General features: G+C 39.3%; 1 long non-coding RNA gene across 1 annotated transcript in view; it reads left to right on the top strand.

Moving 5' to 3' along the window:
* The first annotated feature begins 6,613 nt into the window (after positions 1-6,613).
* The window catches only part of LOC116700957 (uncharacterized), a 15,474-nt gene continuing 3,187 nt past the window's right edge, over positions 6,614-18,900 (top strand). The window contains exon 1 of the long non-coding RNA XR_004334775.1: positions 6,614-6,694. This is a non-coding gene — a long non-coding RNA (uncharacterized LOC116700957). The remainder of the gene's footprint in view (positions 6,695-18,900) is intronic.

Below are 18,900 nucleotides of genomic sequence, written 5' to 3'. Positions count from 1 at the left end.
GCAAACGTACAAAGAATGCTACTAAAAAAACTAAATACTTTGCTATTTCCCTGTGATGGAGCGCATGGCTGCCGTTATGGTAGCCATACGCTACCTATTTTAGCCTTAAAGTCTGACCTGGAATGTTGCCTGTATGTTTATTTAGTTTGTTCATATGTTAATGTTAATGATCACCAGGTTTAAACTAACTGTGAGCCTAATTATTCCTCAAAATGCTAATGTGAATCATATGAATGTCCAGTGTGATTGATTCATTCCTTTTGGCTGTATAGAGCTGCCTAGTCACCTGAGCCACCCCTGCCTTGTGATATTGGAATGTTCCAATTTGAGGGGCGGGCTTCAGGCCTATATTGACAGGCAGTGGCATTTGCTCGAGGCAGAGAGCATGAGGAACACCAGAGGGAGTAGGGCGGAAGTCCGTTGGATGCCTTCTGCAATGACTTGCTTTAAGGTCAGAAGCAAACAGTGGTTTTGTTTTACATGATCGTCTTAACTCTCCTGTCAGTTTATTTATTTTATGAAAGAAATTATGTAGTTTCTGTCCGTGATTTAGTTTATTTTTGTAACACTATTTTGGCGTATTGGCCTTATTTGGGGTGAACGATAAATACCCTCGGAGTCACCTTGTGTGTTTTCACCTGCTCACAACTACTTGCTACATCTACCTGCAACATTCCCCACTATTGCGATGACTGATGACAGCCCCGCTCTCTCAGGTGTTGTGAACAGTGACTCACTGACATCGAGGAAGTTGTTATAAGGATAAACAGTAACGAAGTAGGAAATATGAATAGCCTACTCTTCACCAGGTCATTGTAATGCTCTTGTCCTTTAAAGAGCATTTTAGCACTTGGTTATCAGCAAAAGACACATGAGTAAAATGACTTAAAGAAAGGAACAGCAGTAGCCATAAAGAGTGGAGGAAGGGAACAGTTAGGCGTAGCTGTAACAATTAAAAACTCTGCTGTAACTGGCCATTTGCTAAGCTCTGTCCCCTTAGTTACTGTTGCTACGCATGCCAAGTTTTCTAATCTAACATTCAAATACTTTACAATGACAACAGTGGCAGGTTTACCGCATGAAAAATTGACTGGACTCATTTTTATTTTTTTTAAGTCTTAAGATAATACAATCATTTCATTTAACTGAGTATTTAATAGTGGAAGATGATGCCACTGAAATGTCACAGCAGGTCCGCTATTATTCAGGTTGGACCTCTAATTACAATTATTGTACCTCACACAGAATGCAATCAAGTGATCTACTTAAGAGTCATTTAGAAATAATAGACATGAAAAGTGTTCTGAGAGATAAAAAATTAAGATGAGAACGACAGAGACAGAAAGAAAAATTCCACAGAAGAGGCTTCAGTGATATCAGTCTCTGGTATCTCCCTGTGGATCTCAGAAATCCCTGTGAATAATCAGGTCCAAATCTCAGTTTGACCAGTCCTTTGGTTTATGACAAAATCCTTGCAAAACTAATCACATTCTCATCAGCCTCAGGCTGCTGTACTTCTTTTAAATTAAGAACACAGCAAACATTACACCTTCTTAGTATCAGCATGTTTTCATTGTTACTGTAAGCATGGTAGGACTACTGCTGTTTAGCTCAGAGCCTGTACAATGTATAATCGGTGTGGGGATAGCGCAGTGGACATGACACATGCAGGGTGGGACATTTTTGGTAAACTTTTTTGCCTGGTTTTGATGCCTTCAGTGATAATCTATGTAAATAGACATGAAAATAAAGGAAACGCATTGAATGAGAAGGTGTGTCCAAACGTTTAGCCTGTGTGTGTGTGTGTGTGTGTGTGTGTGTGTGTGTGTGTGTGTGTGTGTGTGTGTGTGTGTGTGTGTGTGTGTGTGTGTGTGTGTGTGTGTGTGTGTGTGTGTGTGTGTGTGTGTGTGTGTGTGTGTGTGTGTGTGTGTGTGTGTGTGTGTGTTGGGAACCAGAGGGTCGCTGGTTCAAGTCCCCATACAGATCAAAGTATAGTGGTGGGCTGGAGAGACCTTGGTGGCACCTCTCATCGCCAAGGTGCTCTTGAGCAAGGCCCTTATCCATCATTATCACTCCTAGCGACCTTAAATAATAGCACTGACTCTCAATATGTTAGCTATTGTTTCTTAGCTATTCTTAATACTTGCCAAAGTTGGCTTTTGAAGTAGGAGAAACTATGAATGCAAATTTCTAACATAACATATATGACATATTTCTATTAAAGAGATATGGGGAGAATCATTTGGCAATAACAGACTGGAAAGCTGTCAAACTTGAAACACTCACACCCTCCACCCACACGCATACTTTTTCCTCATGATCACTGACAGAAATATCTTCTTATATCTGACTATTTTTTTGCGATCAGATAAAAAGGAAATCTTGGCAGCACCTATGATTAAATTTTAATAATCCCAACTAAATATCGGATAGTGCCGTGAGCATTTGATTTTAATGCCATGTCCTACACTGGCCACTGACTCTGGGGATTTATACATGGAAATATAAATAATAGTACGCTGCCATTAAGCCAGATGTATGATTTAGATAAATGTACCTATTAAACAGTAGTTTAATGAAATGTCTTTTTCTGTTCCCCAAAAGGTTCAGCAATAAAGTAAAATTAAGATCCATTACTTTTTGTTTATTACAATAAATTATTCATTCAATTTCTCCCTCTTTCTTCTTCTTCTAGGATCAAATGAGCTTTCAGTGGATCATTTAGACACTGAGAAGTCTGTGTTGAGTCTGGGTCAGATACACCCTTGGGACCAGAGTGTTTGTGTTTTTCATTAAGATTGTTGTTGACTTGTTTACATCCGGCTTTCCAGTAATGAGTAATTAGCGTCGCTGCAGCTGTCAATAGCTCTGTTGAGCAAATTTCCTCCTACTGTCAATATAACGGTTTTCTTATTTCCGTCAGATGTGTTTTTGTTTGTCCTCATGCGTTTAATATGTATTCGTTTTCATTTAAAACTTTGCCAAAAAAAGTGACTCAAGAATAACAATAATACTGTTACGGGACAGCATGAAGAAGGACCCAGACGCAGAGTAGCAGGCAAAAGGTACAGATGTTTAATAAGTGCCACAGTTCAACAAAACACAGGAGCAACGGAAGGAGTCCAAAAAACAATCCAAACGAGGGCTCGGGGAACAGGCAAAATCCAAATGGAAAAACAGGTCACAAGGAAAAACTCACAGGGGGTGGCTGGAGCTCCGACAGGTAGGCCAGGGACGACAGGGAAACAAGTAGGCTGGAAGACACACAGGGCAACGGCATACAAGCAAACAAATTGGAATGATCCAACAAGAGGCAAAGGAAACACCGCTAAAATACAGGAGGTATTGAGGTAACAGGGAACAGGTGAGACATCAGGTGAACAACATTAGGGCGGGGCAGGACAATCAGACAAACAAAGTGAAGCCAGACAAGACAAGACAAGACCAGACAGGAAGCTGACTACCAAATAAAACAGGAAACAGAACATACAGACACTTACCGGGAACAGGAGACAGATCAGACACACGGGACCGGGGAAAACACTGGGACATTCACAGTGAGGCAAAAACAGGAAAACAAACCCAACAAAAACCCCAAACCACAACAAGTACTTCTATACACAGGTTGATGCAAAGGCAACCCCTGTTGACCCTATGTGTGTGTGTGTGTGTGTATTTTTGACCATACAAACATTTGATTTTGAAAAAGTGAACTGAACTATATATTGATTAATTGAAGCTGAAGTAATTGTTAGCTTACCCAGGCACAATTACTGTGTAAACAGCTGTTACTGACCAGTTTGTTATTAAAGTGATTGGTTTTATAATCCTTATCCCTAAGAGTTTTTTGCTGTGGTATATAAACATCATGCTTTTCTGCCTTTGCAAGCAAGACAGGATGGCAAAAGGTCGCTTGTTGGTAAATCTAAACACAATTCATCTAAAGCATGTGAAGAAACAGTATCAGGTTTGCTGCACATGCTCTAGCTCTCGCCTATCGAAACCACATTAAATGCATGACCTGCTGAAAGCATTTATCTACACAAGCACCAACTAGCAGTAACCCAAAGCAATCACATAAAAACACATAAAACGAAACATGAAACAGGTCAATAATTTCATTAGGTACCTTGATGCCATGGGCTCCTCGTACAGACGTGGATTAAGACTAATCCTTGACCAGAGCATCACTTTAAACAGAGATCTCCTCTCAAAAGGAGCTCAATCCACATGTGACGTCATGCTTTACATCACATTTACAAAGCTTACACATATTTTTTCCAATTATTCTCTCCCTGTGGCAGGTCAGGTCCACGTTACATGACTGGTAAGGCAAACACTGGACACAGACATATGGTCTTCATTTTGTGGTCTGCACAAACCACGCAGTACACACACTAAACTAACACACAAAGTCATACTAAAAGTGAGTGAATGTCTCCTTTTGGTAATCCAAAGTGATGCATGAAAAAATACCATGTGTTTCTTTGGTCATAAGGAGCCATAAAGTTGGACATTTGCTGTGTGAGAGTGCATATACTGTATGAGAGTGCACACTCTGTGGTTTGCAAGAAGAAAAGAAGCAAGAAGAGTGGGTCCTGATTAAAAAATGGATTTTAATTACCACACCATGTTAGTGTTTGAAGGAATCACTTTCATTTTGTTGTACTGTAATTGATGTATGTCCATTTTGTGGGGAGATTTAGTTTGGTGATGTTGGGTGAAGTGTAATACATAAACATACAAAATGATATTCATAAACTGAACATGCTGATTGTAACTTTATTTAGCTTAGTTTTTATGTGATGTTTTATGTTTTGCTTAAAGTGACTATGTGTAACGTTTAAATGTTTCTTTAAACATTAAACAAAGAACTAAAATACTTATTGGATAAGTGGAGCTTTTGGTCTTTCAAAAACATCCCTGAATTGGCCCTCATGTATGTTTAATGTCTATTTTATTCATAAAATAACTTTACAATTGTACGCCAGTAGCCTAGGTTAAATTATGTCCCCCTTGCATGCCACATCCTACAGAGATTTTTTTTTCTTCTTTTTAGTCTGTGTTTCTGTTGTTCTACTATTTTCTTTTACCTTGTTCCCCTGTACTTGTGGAAAGTGTCCTTGGGTTTCATGAAATATGCTATATCAATCTAAGTTATAACTACTCTCGTTGCTACAACAAACTCTTAATGTTTTAGCTCCTGACACAGTGACACCCAGTTTAGCCCACGATACATCCAAAGTAGGCTAAGTTACCGTGTGCAACACTTGAAATTCAGCAATGCATCTGTAACGCATTCAAATATTGAAAATGAGTGATTTTCTGGTTGAGCAAAATATTAATCACAAAGCAGCATAAAAACAACATCATGACAATAACTAAAAAACAGTCAATATAAACAGATGAAGACTGCAGTTGTAAACAGCTTATAGAGTTGATAATCTCTACGTAAGATCTTAACCATCTCCCCAGCACTGTGAAGCTATTCTTCATCATGCAAGGGTTTTCCTGGAGAAAACGACATAAAAGAAAATTAGCACTTTGCTCCTCAAGAGCTCAGTGGTTAACTACCTCTTTCAGAAACATAAGACTGAGGGGAAGTTGAGCGCTTGATGTCGGACTAACATGGAAGCAGAGGAACGTATTCCATCTGATGAAAGGGAATGCTTTAATAACTAATGGTGATAACTTTCTGTAATTTACCCCTTAAGGCAGCCCTTCATAAGAGGATAATCTCCAATGAATTGTAATGGCTAACTTTTCTGGAATGATATGTGGATTGGCAGAACTCAATTTGAGGGGAAATTTAGTTAGTGTGCCTGTTTGTTTGACGGAAAGAGAGAAAGCGGGACATTTTTGGAGCTTGTGGCTGCCTGAATAAGAGCATCAGCTATGTAACTCACATGTCAGTACAATTGTCATGCATCTAGGGATTTATTTTACCCAAACAAATCACAAAATTAACTTTGTGAACATGAGCATGTTTGCTGCATCCTTGAGCCAGTGTGAAGCTCCAACATTTTAAACTTTCCAAACTGCATTGCAGATACAATCTCTATAAGATGAAAAGAAATGTGAAATGCTACAGAGAGAGTTTAGCTTTGGCCACTACAGCTCAGCAAGGTACTGACACTACCAAATATTCCATCTCCACCGCCATGTGTTTGATTATATCAAGAACTAATTTTTGTTCACCATTTTTATGCTCTGTAAGTATACTTAAAAAAAATTGATTTATACATTTTCTTCCTTTTTTTGTTTTTACAAGTAGCCTAACACAAACCGAAGTTAAAAAAAAACCTGAAGCTGAAGAAGGCGCTGTGATTATCACAGAACGCTGCGCGGCCAGTTGAGGAGTTTTATTCAATCCGAGCACGGATATTGACTCATATTACTCGTATAATACTTGTACTCGGCAAAAGTGCTTTATCCGTACCGGATACTCGTTTCAGCCGGATACTCGGATCACCCCTAATAACCATATCAGGTGGTTTTCTATTGCAATCTTATTTTTGGTAGTATTGCAGCCATATGAGACTATCCTCCCCCGAAAAACAACCTCAAAGTCGATTGTTGAAGCAGCAATTATGCCACATTTATGTTTATAGTGAGCCAGTTTGTGATTGGTCCCCGCAAAATTGTAACGGAAGTAGGATAGATAAGGCAGATCGGGTTGAGTTTACCCAGTCTAGTGATGAAGTATAAGAGCGCCAAAACTCCACGTAAGTACGCAGATTATGGTGATGGATGAGTCAAATAAAACAGAGGACTTTCACCCAGGAGACCAAGATTTGTGTCCCAAAAATAAAAGTAAACAAAGTTTATTATTAGTAAAGTAACAAATGCACTGATTTGAATCCAAACAAAACCTTTTTTTTTTTTTTTTTTTAAACTTAGCCATGTATTTTTGTTGCCTTAACCTCATCAAAATTCGACCATTTTACAACGTCAATAAACTGATTAAAAACGGCGACGGCTACGTTCCCTGGATCAGACATGAGGATGGAAAGTGCCTCAGTGGGTCATATTTCCTGCCACCACTAGGGGTGCTAATTTATTGAAAGCTTTGGGTGATATTTGATGGTAGGAATTAACTACCTACATGTTAACGTACTGTATAGTTTGGAGGACTTGTTGAGCCATACATGAAGATTTGAGACTTTAAGTTCTTCGTTAAGTTTATTGATATTGGTTGAAATCCACACTGAGCCTGAGCACTTCTTCTCCACAGTTAATGTTGGATCTTTTGAGCCACAATGACAAAAACTTGTTTGCAGCTATTAGAATCAATTAAATCACGATTATTCGATTTTTTTTTCTTTCAAGCTTGTCTCAATATCCTAATTGTCTAGTAAAATTGATACCTACCTTAAGAAATGCCAGATAAGGATTTATGAACCTGCAGATGCAAATGTCAACACGATCCCTCCTTGTTACCACTTCACTCCGAGTTGAAAACGAGGTGAGAGGTCTCATCGGCTTGTCAAAAAGATGGCAAATAGGACAAAAAAATAGAACAACTGTAGATTAGTCACCTCATTTAAGCAAGACAGAGAAAAAAATATTACTTCTCATAATTCCATCTTCGCCAAACAACATGTTTTTTTAAATCATAATAATGTGTTGGTTATGTGCAATTACTTAGCTGGCATTCACTAAGGCAGTGAAGCAATTAACAAGCTTTCTGTTAATCCAAGATTAATTCCCAGGAATATAGTGTAAGGAGGGGGATTTGATCTTGGAAAGATGTAAAATACTCACTTGAAATAAATCACCAAGTAAATAAAACTCGCGAGAGGAGGCTGTGCAGCTCCATCTCTTTGCGGCTGTTGCAGGATGCTCACTGTTGCATTTGCTGGGCATACACCTTGAAGGGCTTCTTTTACATTTCATTTAGTAGAAAGAAAAAAAAACTTGACAGATTTTGACAGATAAATTCATGGATTAAGAATCCAAAAGAGTGTTCTGGTTCCGATAGAAGTGAGAGGAGAGTAAGGAAAATATGTGGAAAGGACGAGAACGAAGAGCAAGACAGAGAGAGATTAAATAGACCGCAAAGTGTGCTCTCTATGACACCATTTGGTGATTTATCCTGCTACCTCCACTCTCCCAACCAAACACATCACACTTACAGCCGCCTCTTGTGCGAGAGCATCATCACATAATTTATTTTAAATCAAGAGGAAGAGCCTGCTGCCTGGCGGGGGCCAGGATCAATCATGGGAATCATTCACAGAACACTGAGATAATGCGTCCAAAATCACGATGGGGCAGACCCCCGCAAGCCTGGGACAGTGAAGGGTGTTTTCTCTGTCACGCTCCTTAATTGGTTTATGTGTGATTTACTGGTGTGGATATTTATTGCATTCCCAGTCACAATATATTTCTATATATAAGCAAAATTAAAGTGTTACGGTATATGAAACATTTCTGTCATCATGTACAGGAGTGATGTTACAGCATGTAATAAAAACAGAGAGTACAAGTCAGAGTGTAGCACATGTACTGCGAGTGCTGCTAGTGTTGTGGTAACAGCTAATTACAGTCATCCACCATACAAACACTTGGCCACTGGCCACGGTCAAAATAAAGCTAAAGGAGCATCAAAATAATACATTTACCAAGACTGAAGTTTATATAACAGACTGAATATCTTGTTTGGCAGACCCAAGGAGACCTATAAAGGGCTGATGAGCAATGCAACAACTGCAGGCTGGGGTCCATGCCAAAGAAAGAGGAGTTTTACTAACAAAAATGTTAATGAAACTGAGGGGGGGAAACAAACAACTTAACTTCAAGCTGAAGTAAAATAAACAAATTAAAAGTCTCTCAGTTAGCTGTCCTCCTACCAGAGACCAGGTATTGCCATTTTAACTTTTTTAGTTTCAGCTCAACTGGAACCTACCATCTGCTCAAACAAGTAAGGTAAACAGGTGTAAACATAAAAAAAAAAACTATACTGTACTAATTTACAAATATAACCTTTTTCTAGGATACCAAGATATTGCTGACTTATAGATATTGCTGACTTTTCTACACAAGAACACAAAGATGCTCTCTAACTTTAATAAATTTCACCTAAGCTGTGTTTGAAACCCTCATTCATTTACTCACTATTTCCAATATAGTTTTTATTAAACAGTGAACTAAATAGGGAATGACCCAACAAGATTTTGGACACTACACTGAAAACACATTGTGTTGCGTCAGCAGATGCGCCGGTTATGTGTGTGACGGAGGCGGGTGCGCCCAGCATCATGTTAACAAACCAAAACAAAAAGACTACTTCGCAAAAGTGGTGCATGCACGACTCATGTCTGTACTTAACTCACATCGGGTAGTGACAACATCCATAATGTACACTCAAATTAGCTGTGCATTGTGGGTATTTTATAGTGGAATAGTGAATAAAATTAACCAAGGAGAATTCAAACACAACTACAAAATGGCAAACACACTAATGCACGGTTTCCATGATATAGCGTTTTTCTCCTGCATGGTACCTACTCGACTCGCCTCTACTCGCCTTTTTTGGTTTTCCAATACGAAAAAAAGTCCCTGGTACCTGCTAACAGGTACTATTTTTAGTACTACCTCAGTCGAGGATCCAAGCGAGCTGAGGCGAAACCAAAAGGTGACGTGAAACGCTGCAGACTACCGATTGGTCGGAGAGACTCGTCACTATTCACTGTGTCATCATTGCTAGCGACAGACAGGGGGTGTCCTGAACAAAACCGCCGTGTTTCAAAAGTTTAGCCAGCATTTAGTTTTTTTTGCTGCCTATGCTTCTTTTAATTGGTCTTCTGGCTGTGGCAACAACCACATGACGAGAATCAAAATCCACTGATGGAAAAAACGCCTACAGGGAACCGTTTTGAACAAAGCTCTTGTCTTTAACAACTCGTGTGTTCTGTCAGTGGCTTAATGACTCTAATGATGCACACCTGTTCAACGGATGAGAAGATGATCTGCACTAACATCATAGCAATAAAAACACCACCATACATCACTTCACGTAAGGTTAACTCTGAACTGTGTAACTTAAACAAGTTGGTGGGCACTTATTTGAGACTGCACCTGATGTTGATTTGCTAATACAATAGTTAAATAGTGTGGTAGGATGCACGTTTTATCCTCTGTTTGAAATAAAATGATTGGATGAGGGTTTCTTGGCTTTCATGGATCATTCTTGCCACCATTGGTAACTCTTCTGTGTTTATTTGAAACTGAAACAAAGGTATTTTCTGTTTATGTGGGGCAATAATAATACAAGTTTCCAACTACAAACACTTTTGTAGCACACGTCATTATTGTAAATCTGGCATGCAAAACTTTGTGATAAGTTTTACCCAGAACCTTTTTCCATGATAAGTTATAAATGGTGACCTTTGAAAAGAGCATTCCGCCTCAACACAATACTCGAATAAAACAGTTGGGAAAGAAAGAAAGAAACTTTCCACAATGGCCAGTTGTGACATGAGGTGATTTTGTCCTTTAAATGGGTCAAAAACCAACTTTAGGTTCTTAGATCACTAAACTACACTGAAAAAGATCCCTGTGAAGCATCCAGGTGTATAATTTCATCTGTCCTTGTTCTGTCAGTGGTCCCAGCTGACAGTGCGGCTGGTCAGCATGTCCTGTCCCAATTACTCGGCTAGCAGGAAAGACCACAGGCCCAGATGCCCTGGGAGTCTCCAAACGTTGGAGAAAATGTCTCTGGCCGCTATTCACACAAACACACACATACACACACGCAAACACTCAACAATCTAAGTGGAGAGGAGTGGACTCAACCAAGTTGAAAGTGCACAAATATGCATCTGCACATGTGTACACACACCCATACCCAGAACACAGATCCACACAGGTAGTGAGGCCCATATGTAGTGGGACTGTGTACCCTTCCAGGTCATTAGCCCCTGACTGTCAGGGCGAGCTGAGGAAGCAGAGGTGACATGACGTCTCCAGCTCTGCCAGATGTGCTGCTGACACTGAAGTCCGACAGAGACACTTTTCAAACCAAAAGTTTGTACTGAAGGCATCTCAGGCACTGTAATGAAATCACCTCTTTCTTTGATGTAAATGGGCTCTAAAGATGTAGCTTTTAGTAGAAAGGGGTTGCGCTTCATGGAAGACAGTCATGAAAGGTATCTTTGGCAAATGCAAAGACAAGTGCGGATATAATGGTGCCTGTGGAAGAAAGGTCTTTGTCACTCCTCCATTAACATTAAATGTACAGAAAATGATTGATGCACTAAACTGATGAACTGAGTTTAGCTTATTTACATCTGTGTCACTGTTGTTTGTCCCGTCTTCATATGTTTTCTCTCCAGAATATTCAGTGCTCTGCAAGCATAGACGTTAACAGTGTGTCAGTGTTTATGGACGTTTACACCCTTCCAAGCTTTTGATAGTTTTCAACAGCTGAACCTCAAAGCCATTTCAGTTCCATGAGAGGACAAACATCCAATCCACACTTGTCATCCCTAAACAATTGCTACTGAAAAATACTGTTAATGAAAAATCAACACCTACAGTTTCACACTGGATAATTTGTCACATTGTGTGGATGTGGTCGCATATTGAAATTCAGTCATAATATTAAATTGAGGTTGTAAGGACTCTAGTAATTCATTTACACAGCATTCTTTCCCATGTTTATTTCTTTCCATGGATAAACAAATGTGCTACTGCTGGCTAAGTCTCTTTTAAAAACAGATCTGTCATCTGAAAGTGACTGAGCAGGGTGACTAAATATTGATTTTAAAACAATGTTTTAACTTCAGGTCTTAATTTAAACAAACAACAATAGCAGTTTGTGTATTTTTGATTGTATGTGCATGCAGCACACTCTGCCCGCATTCACTACAGGTTTGCTAACATGCAAAATGTCCCTTTTATTCGATGAGAGCTTTTGTTCAAAGATGGTAAGGACTAATGCAAACAAACAAAAAGTGCAATACTCAAGGCCAAAAAATCAAGGCATGGTGTCTCAGGATGTGACCTTTATCATATTTGCACTGGAGTGTGTGAAAGCACTGACTCAGTCAGTGTGTGCACTTAACACTTACATATACACACACACATGATTGCAGCCCTCTCCTAAACATCAAAGCAAGATGAATAAATTGTATGAATTATTTACAGATCCTCTGAAACAGTCCAAATATACAGCCTCTAACCTGTTATAGTAGAGTGTATACATAAGTTTGCAAATATCAGTATATGGCACATTATTTACTGAGAACGCTCTCCCAGCTTTTGGCACATTACACCATGTGCATTGTGAATCTTTTTCTAATGTCCCGTGAAATGTATCTCAATATTCACCCCCCTCTGGTGTCTAGTATCTCAGTGAAAAGGATGAGGGCTTTGTTAGTAGCGAGGACAAGAGTGAAAATCTTCATTTTCTGTCCCAAAATTAAACTGGAGGATGATCCAATTATGAACAACACTTCAATTCAATTATATATATATATATATATATATATATATATATATATATATATATATATATATATCTATATATATATATATATATATATAGCACCAAATCACAACAACAGTTATCTCACAGCGCTTTTCATAAAAAAAGCATGTCTAGACCATACTCTCTGATGTTATTTACAGAAACCCAACAACTTCGGGGTGTCGTGGTGCCCTGGTAGATAGCAGCTTACGCAGTTTGCATTTTCAGTTGGTGACGGACGGGTTTTGTAATTAATAAAATTCACAAGAAAGTTTGTCAAACCTGCAATGTTTTTTGACGGCGAACCAATACTGCGACACATTTAGGAAAAGATAGACGTGTGTGCCCAAAAAGTTGGCATGTTCCTGGTGCAGGACAGGGTAGAAAATGCGAGGAGGCTGCGTGGGGGAAACAGAGCTACTGGTGGAGGAAATTTGGCAACGTTACACTCTGGGCTTCATGCTGCTGCCTCTGCTCTGGAGCTAGGTTGGCTGGTGTGAAGGGAAGGACAGCCAAATCGCCTAACCCAGAACAAATATGTCTAGCTAACTGCACTACACTACAAAAAGTGTCCATGTCAACCACTCATTTCAGCTTGAGTACAGACTTATAACTGAAGGAAATCAATTTTTTTTATGAACAAAATAATTCAATACTTTTGAAGTGGGTACAGTAAAATAAATGCATTAGAAATTGTCTGTTCAACTGAAATACGTTCCAATCATATATTTGATGTCCTTTTGCAACTGATAGGTGGCAAAAAAGCTTGGATCTGTTTTAAAATCAGGGTCAAAATAAACTAACTGAAGAGAAGAAGCTGTTTTCACTTTTAGTTCTGCTCCTATTTCAAGTTGCATTTACAATTTGATTTCACCTAGGGTGAGTTTTTAAATTAAGGTAGTATGTCATACTTCTTTATTGATGTGCTCTGTTAATGTGAACAGATGGGACGGTTGATTGGCAGAGTGTCACATTCGAGGAATGCCTCTAACTTTTATTATACCTTTAGTTTTGCACAAATTGAGGCACATCAGTAACTCTTGAGGGGAAGCAACACATTTGCCGAATCATGTCAAACATCTGTTTAAACTGATCAGATGCAACAACAAAAAAAGGTTCCTGTTTAGTATACTTTAACGACTCATACTGTTCATAGCTTTTTTTCTTCTTTTTTTTTGCAAAGTTGTACTTGTGATTTCACTGCACATTTTGAGGAAAATCAGCAAGTTTTTAATTACTGTTGGTAAACATCACTCAGAAGGTCACAAACTAATAAACTTTGTATTTTTAGATGCATTACATGAGCATGTTTCACAGCCAGCAAGTTTGATTTTTCTTGTGCTGTGAACCATACCAACTGTGAGATATTATCATAGGCGTGTTGATTTTCCCTCAATCCCAAGGCCACAATTAGAAACTTCTTCAAAAAAGGCGTAATGACAGAAGCATGAGATTGAGGGTGTAAAAGAGCAACACCTTCAAAATTTGTTGTGTAACACACTGCATGAAAAAACAGAAATCACATTTAACTCATGCGCGCGCGCTTACACACACACACACAAGACAGAAAGACAACATACTGTCTTTAGAGTTGTTTCTCACACACACACACACACACACACACACACACACACACACCACACACAACACCCACACACACACACACCACACACACACACACACACACACACACACACACACACACACACACACACACACTCTGTTCTGCAGAGACCCTCATAAAAAAACTGAGCAGAAATCCCCCCCCCCACACACACACACACACACAAAATCCCCAACTACATTTCCCCAGTCTCAAACACACCTGTACAGTTGTACACAAACCGTTGAGGTGTGTGTGTGTCTTTCTCCCTGGCATTTGCCGGGTCTAATTAAAGAAAGAGCTGCTCACCTGAGGGGTTGATGACACATAAGGGTGTTTAATTAATATTAGAAAGAAGCTACACGCTGTGGCAGTGATACGTGACAGGACAGGCTGCTGGAGAATAGAGGGAAGAAAGAAGAGAGGAGGATAAGTTATCGGAGGATGTTTACCTAACAGAGGAAAGAGGGGACTGAAAGATTTGTGATGCATTTGACTAAAAAGCCAGTACAATAAGGTACACAAAAAAGGGTAGTTACTGTTTTTGAAAGAATGATTAGTTACCCTTTTTCAAAAGGGTAGTTACTCTTTTTCAGAAGGGTAGTGAAGGGTATTTACCCTTTTTTAAAAGGGTAGTTACCCTTTTTTAGAAGGGTAGTTACCCAAATTCAGAAGGGTAGTTATTCTTTTTCCTTTTAAAAAAGGTAACTAATCATTTTTACTCTTTCAAAAACAGAAACTACCCTTTTTTATGTGTACCTTATTGTAAAGTGTGACCAAAAAGCCAGTGGTCAGGGTGCCTAAATAGCTCACCTGGTAGAGCGTGCGCCCAAAGGATCAGTCCTTGTCGCAGAAGCTGCAGGTTCAACTCTGACCTGTGGCCCTTTTGCTGCACGCGGGGTTCAAAGTTAACACCATCTAAAAGCCAAATGCTGGTAAAATATGCAAGTGGCTGGATTTGCTTCACTCCAGCCAAAAAAACAATGGTAATCTATTGAGTGGCTGGTAAAATTTGAACATTCACTAGTCATTTGGGTGGTGGACAAAAAAGCTCATTCTGAACCTTTCACATTGTCAGCTGTCCTGTATAATAAATGCACAAAACATAATCTTTAAAAAAAAGCCAGTCGTAGCAAGAGTAAGGTTGAGTCTACAGCCATGCTTGCAGCTCTGTAAAGCTGGACAGCTGTAATGTGACCTAAATGCTAACGTCAGCATGCTCACATTTACAATGCCAACATGCTCATGTTGACCATTAATTAGCACTAAACACAACAACTATGGAGCTGATGCAGTGTCTGGCCTGTGACCAGTACTTTCTTGGGTTTAGCGATCAGGTGATATTTCCTAAATTGCTTATTTATGAAGCTCTCCTATGGCTCGTATTAGTAGGATAGTAGGATAGTTTGATAGGAATAAATAGCCTATGTCGTCGTATAGTTTAGATGACTTGTTGCATTTAGTTAAGTTGTTAAAAAGCTCAGTAGAACTGCAGGTTTGTGATTTTTCTGGGTTTGCAATAACAAGTGACCCCTTTCCCAATCATCATTTGGTTCATTCTAATTTGATAAAGCTGATGTTAACACTTCGCATCAGATACAACAGTGAGACCTCAAGAAACCATGTTAAATTTACAATTTGGAATTTTGATTTAAATGTCTGTACCGTTATTGTTTTCTAGCTGGGAATTCCAGCTTCACCGAATGCAACAAAAGGAAGAAATGAAAATGAGGAAATTGGAGAATAAAATGTAGGGAGAGAGCAAACAGAGAGGTAAGGGGGGAAAGGAAGCAGAGGGACTGAATTAAAGAAAAAAACAAGAAATGAAAAAGAGAGGGGATGAAACAAAAACAAAAAAAGAGAGTGCGTATAAAATTACTCATGACCAGCAGTGCAGTACAGGAAACTGTGTGGTGTGGCAAATGAATTGTTCTGCGGGAAGCATTTTCATTTGTGTGCTCACATGGCACAAAGCTACTGGAGGGGAGCTGGAGCTGCGTTTCTCTATGTGTGTGTGCTGGAGTGCTGTGCTGCTGCGCTTACATATAGCTTGTGATGAAGGAGCGGGCCTAACAATTTAAAGCCACCAACCCTCATTAATGCATTGTTGTTTCAGAGAAGCAGCATGAGCTTAAGTTCTACTTACTGAATGCTTTCTTTGTGATTACCAAATGCTGTTACGTATCATTAATACTGAATTATACAGGGTGAGTATACATTATTAAGGGCAGTAATTTCCTTCTAGACATAATTGGCACAATGAATTAGTTGTAGGCTAAATAGACCTATATAAACTAGTGCTGTCAAACAATTGAAATATTTAATTGCAATAATGTCATAGTTAACTCGCAACTAATCACACATTTTTATCTATTCTAATTGATACATATGCAACAAAACAGATGCGTGAGATACAGCTGTTATCACACATACATGTAATTCACTTGTTCTTTGCTAAAAGTTCAAATCATTTTACCGTTATTGTGCAACGTTGCCCCTATTTTCATCTGTTGCTGAGTAACATATAGTACATTAACATCCCATGGTCTCTTGAATGTAGGATACCTGTAGTAAGCTCGTTCGTAGTAACAAGCGGTAAAAACAGACGTTGAAGAAGAGCTCCGTGCTACGGAGGGCAGATGCTAGTTGTTTAAGCCGCTACAGACCTCCGTCACAGCTCAGTCGTATCAGCGGCATTTAGTAGATGTGTTGCGCCACAAAAGAGTTCCTCAACACCGCCTCTGGTGCCCCGCATGGAGCTCCTTCAGGTACTGTAGGTGACTCTCAGTCGGGGACAGAGCACCGCTAGCCGCCGGTCATTTCGGCGGAGATTACACTTGTAAGTGAATACGTAATGAAGTGTGAACTAGTGTGCGGCAGGCCTGTTGTTTTGTTTCCGGTGTAGCTATATCCGGTGTGATGTCGTAGTTTACCTAACGTTAGCAGTTGTTGCAACAGCATGTGAAAAAAAACTACAAAGTTTGGTAGGCAAAAAAAAAACGTTAGTGGGAACGTTAAAATGGGTTAAGAGCTAATTTTGGTTTCATTGACATTGTTCATACTGCTCAGAGAAATGTATTAAACAAACAAACTTCCGTTGATTCTCTCCTACGCTGTAAACACCGCCTCACACTATTAATCTTGTACAATACACAGAACAACAATAGCACTGATACTTTACTAGCATTAGCCTGCATATGATCATGAACCTGATGTTAGCAATGAAACGGTACCAAAATAAAGTAAAACTATTATTACACTGGAAGGAACTCTCACGGACAAAGTTCACCACTAGATGGAAGAAATCCTTACGCAATGTAGCAAATAGACATTTTATTTTAACAAATAGACAGCTTTGCAAATAATTAAAAATGTAGGCAAATGTCAGCAGTGTGGACCGAGGCTGTGTGCCCAGAGACTGGGAGAGAGGAGAGATGCAAATAAAGGCACGGCTTTACAGAAGAAATGTGTTATGCAAACTAAATCAATATAAAGGTAATGTCTCATCCTATACTGTATATTGTTTACATATGTCAATATACCTTAAAAAGTTGACGTACAGCCCTGCCCTGTCCTGAATCGAGAGCTACATCCCATATTCCTTTTTGTGTAAAAATATGTAATACATGTTCTGTGCTCCTGTTGATGGGTGTTTTGTGCGTTATTCTTTCCACTTGTCGTGGCTCTTAAGCACAGAGCAGTTAATTAAGTTTTCCAAAAACAATCTTAGATTGCCGTAGATAGGTCAGATGGGAATATACAAACAGTGTTTTACACAGCAGTGTGTTGTTTCTGCTTAGCCTTGTCTCTGCCAGCCCCCAGGCCTTTAACTCTGATCACGCCAGAATACAACGCTACTGATTAAATGCTTAAAGGATCCTGGATCCGTTTTGATTTCCAATGGCTCTGCCTTTTCTCCGGGTCTTGCCAGATGAAAAGTAAACAGATACAGATAAAGTTGTCTACAGTTCAAGAAATACTCTTCATTCCTTCAAGCATTCACACCATTTTGCTGGAACAAAGCTTCATGGGATAGTAAAGACAAGAAATAATGTTTAAAGGTCCAATATGTAATATATTTACTGTAATAAATCCAAAAATGACCCCAGTGCTTCATCAGGTATTAAGGAAACATGTAAAGTTAAAATACTATCTTTTCTGACAACAATGCTAATGCCAGGATTTTCACCTTTTGTAATTTCCGTTCTGTGACCAAATTTCTGTTTGAATTTTGGCCTGTGTGTTGTTATCAACTGCTCAGTTTTCCCAGCCAGGCCGGTTTGCCAGATTTACCGGTAAAAACGTAAAGCCAGCGCGCTACAGCTGTAACGTTAGTACTGCCATGACAGCAGCAAACAAACGAACGGGATCACAGAGAAAGATTCTACCCATCCTAAAAAAACGGCATGTTTCTTACAGTATCATGACCAGAGACGTAACAAACCCAAGTAAATATTAGAGGAGTATTTGAAAGATCGAGACAGCTTGGAAACCAAAATGACGCCAAGTTGACTAATTTCCTCCTGAATAGGTAAGCATTAGCTTCAGGTTAATTTATCACGGCTAATAGGGATGAGCATGTTGTGTCATTTCAACATTCATGTACTTACATTGAATTGTATAGCTATAGTACCTGAGTTGGTTACATACTCGCAAAACAATTGAGATACAGCCAGTAAGGTGATCCCAAATGGTCCTGGCTAACGCCGCCATGCTAACCCAGCAAACTGCTAATGTTACCGGAGGACCAGGCAAGTGGGCCACGGCTGTTTACAGCAATGTTTCCCGAACTTAGGGTCGGGACCCAAAATGGGTCGCAGACCCG

The sequence above is a fragment of the Etheostoma spectabile genome, chromosome 13, assembly GCF_008692095.1.
Source record: "Etheostoma spectabile isolate EspeVRDwgs_2016 chromosome 13, UIUC_Espe_1.0, whole genome shotgun sequence".
Lineage (NCBI taxonomy): Eukaryota > Metazoa > Chordata > Actinopteri > Perciformes > Percidae > Etheostoma > Etheostoma spectabile.
The sequence above is the reverse complement of the archived record's forward strand: the minus strand, read 5'-3'. Positions and strand labels throughout refer to the sequence as shown.